Source organism: Tupaia chinensis, unplaced genomic scaffold, assembly GCF_000334495.1.
Source record: "Tupaia chinensis unplaced genomic scaffold, TupChi_1.0 Scaffold000416_1, whole genome shotgun sequence".
Classification (NCBI taxonomy): Eukaryota; Metazoa; Chordata; class Mammalia; order Scandentia; family Tupaiidae; genus Tupaia; species Tupaia belangeri.
Genome location: NW_006159921.1, coordinates 1,868,574 through 1,871,859, shown reverse-complemented (window position 1 = coordinate 1,871,859; position 3,286 = coordinate 1,868,574). Strand labels below are relative to the sequence as shown.

Sequence of the window (3,286 nt, the reverse complement as noted above, 5' to 3'; positions counted from 1 at the left end):
GTAGCTGCGCCATGGCTGGTGGACCGTTCTTGTGAAAGTGGTTGCAGAAGTTTGAGGTTTCAACTGGCCAGGGGAGGGCAGGAGGGAGGGCTCTTCAGTGCTGTAGCTGAAAGGTGCCTGGGAGGGAAGTCTCCCTCATGGTCCAGGGTCTGGATATCAGTCTGGCAGGGCCAGGCCTATAGCAGCATTCAGTGACCCAGGGCTGGCCTAGGCCAGGGAGAACAATGCCCCTGACCAAAGGCACTGAGTCCTGAGAGAGGTACAGGCACAAATTCATTCCCTGGTCCCAAAGCCGAGAAAGGCAGTCAGGAAAAATGCATTCATTACACAAGTCCGTGGTAAGCCCCTGCCAGGTAATACATTAGCACTCACAGACTACAGAGAGTTGGAGTTTAATCAAATCCAACCACAGAGGGTGGGGTGTCCAGGCTAGCAAACCCCCGGAGGAGGGCTCCATCACGCCACCATTGTCTGTTCACCCTGTTTCCAGTGGCCTCAGAGCTCACAGTTGGCACATTCTCTCTAACTGAGGAAGAGGGTTTGGAGAACGAGGGTCTGAACCACCCTAACTTAGGAGGCCTCCTTCCGGATGCCCAGCTCTAAGAGGGTCTGCAAAGTCCTTGCATTCACTGCCTGCTTCCCCTGCAAGCTGATAGCAACAGCTGCCCTTGAAGGACAGCCTCGAGGGGCTCAATAGAGAAAGCAGCAATAGGGCAAAACAATACAGCTGACTCCACGACACTGTGGTGCACCCACTGTGTGCCGGCACTGCAGCAGCACTTCACATTTATGCTCCAGGAACTCTCCATGGTAGACCAGCAGTGCCTCCATCTGGAAGTGAGGGGGTGGGCTCCAGTCGAGCAGCTTGTACGAGTGGGTGATGGTGCTGGCACGGGCACCCAGGTCAATTCCTGGTCCCCTCTCAGTTCTGCTCCCGATGAGCTCCTACAGCTAAGTGCTATGGCTTACAGCCTGACCTAGTTTGTGACGGATGGAGAGGGCCAGAGATGGCTTCCCAGAGGGACCTGGGAGGAAGGAGGAGTTTCCTTCCAAATCAGGTATGACCTAGAAGCAGACAAAAGGGTAGGACTTGTGTGTGGAAGATTGGGGTGGCTGGAACATGGGGACAGGGTCCAGAGAGAGGTGACAGGAAGGAGGCAGAAGGGACACCCAGAGGCCAGAGACCAGGAGGGCCAGGCAACAGGCTATTTCATCAGTCTTCTTTCAGTCTAGATGCTAGGGCCTGGGACCAGCCCCAGCAGTGGCCCCAGAACCTGCCCTCCATCTTCTGGCTGTTCAGGGACCTTCAACGGTCCCTTCCCCTCGGCTGTCACTCATCTGCACCCCTGAGCAACCAACAGGCCAACATCCCCAAATGGCCCAACATGGCAGGGCTGGGTCTGGAGTCCTGTCTCAGGTTTGTTCCAGTAACCCAGAGCAGCCCACAGCTGTGGCAAAATGCCTGCACAACTTGGTGCTGCTGAGGGATCAGAGTTGCCTCTGGGAGAGTGCAGAGGTCGCCGAGTGCCCTGGACCCTGGAAGGAGGGCAGCCTAGTTATGCACAGCCCACTCCAGCTCCGTCCTGGAACAGCTTGCGTTCTGGGGGCAGGAGTGGTACAGCCCAGTTGAGGAGCATTCTGCAACTTTTAAAATCTCTAATGGGGACCACCATCCCCATCTCCCAGGTTTGGAAACTGAGGTCCAGGGGATGTGATTTACCCAAAGTCATGCAGTGGGTCGCCACCGAGGAACCCAGCGCACTTTTAGCTCCTACACAGTGACTCTCCATCAAGGCTCCCTTATCACAGGAGAGGGGCGTCTGCTGCAGGGGCCTCTGATAAGGATAAGATCAGGAGGGAACAAGGCCACTGGGACCTTGTGAAAGGGGTTGCCAAAGTGAAGCGGCTATTTCAAGAGCAACTGTCTGGGGGAAAGGTGGCTGCAGAGGACACCGGTCAGGGTCTAGGCAGGCCAGGGGCTGGTGGAGCATAGTATACAAGGAGACTTGGAACAAGGCTGCTGGGGCCTGAAGGACTCCACAGTGAAAAGGAATGGGTACATCCACCCGAAGAAGGTGAGGCAGGCCGCCAGACACAGCAGCAACGACTCTGGAGCTATCTCAGAGCTGAGCACGTGCTCTCCAGGCAGCCAGTAAGGGTCAGGGCCAAGGCTGGGCAGGGTTGGTCCAGTGGAAATGGCAGGAGGAGAGGCAAGGGGGCCCGAGAGAGGCTGGGTCCCCAGAGGAAGACTGATAGAGGCCGTGCTCCTCTTCAGATGTGCTTACGAAGGATTCCCTAAGGTTCCTCGGTTAGCAGATTCAAACCCAGCTTGGTCTGAGCCCACTGCAGCAGGTCACCTCTGAAGAAGCTACCTCTGGTCATGCCCAGTGGGAACTCAGGATTTAAACCACTGCTCAGAGTGAACCCACTGCTGATCGGAGTTAAAGAAACGCCTATGGAAGCGCAAGGCCACAGCAGGCACTCCATGTTTATGGAGACCCACTGCCAGCGCCTCGCCCAGCTGGGGGTTTACCTGTGAGGTTTCACTGCATCCCCCAAATGGTCTTGTGAGGTATTTGATTGTCAGGTCCTGCCTCAGCCATTGCACCCTCTCCCTGGCAACTTCAAGGGAGCTGGTATGGCTAGGAGGTAAAAAGAGGAGATCAAATCATGGCTCCTGCATCGTTCTTTCACTCAACGCTTCTCAAGCACCAATTGAACACCAGGCCTGGGTTTGCTGGGAGGAATAAACAGTAAGGTGGACCTAGTTTCTGCCCTGTTGGAGAAAAAGAGGGGCCTATCCAATCGTCTAGCTCAACTCTCTTTTCAGCGATTTGGAACCTGGGGCCTGGAGAGGGGAACTGACATGCCTGAGGTCGTGCAGCTTGTTGGTGGCAGGGCTAGGCCCAGTCCTCTTTGGGGGCACACTGCTTCTTGGCCCTCCAGCAAACTGTCTTTGAACAACACCTGTGTCCCAGGAGCTGCTCTTGGCCCTGGGGAGGTATGAGGGGTTTCAAAAAGGTTAAGAAAAAAATTGAATTGAGTTTATTGGGTCAGATGGTGGTATGGAGGTTAAGGTGCTGAATCCCACATAGCCAACTCTGTGGTTCAAGTCCTGGACCCAGTGGCTTGGAAATCACACCAACCCAGTGGCTTGGAAATCACACCAGGTGTGTACATGCCCAAGGTCCTGAGAGGAGACTGGAGGAGAAGGGATTGTGCTGTGACCATCCCCCCTGGGGCGTGATTTCTCTCTTTCTCTCTTTCTGGCAAGAGCACACACCCT

The 3,286-nt window shown here is 55.4% G+C and overlaps 1 protein-coding gene across 1 annotated transcript in view; it reads right to left on the bottom strand.

The window, feature by feature from the left end:
• Positions 1–3,286, bottom strand: part of SKA2 (spindle and kinetochore associated complex subunit 2) — a 1,094,818-nt gene that overhangs the window by 107,935 nt on the left and 983,597 nt on the right. The window lies entirely within an intron of this gene.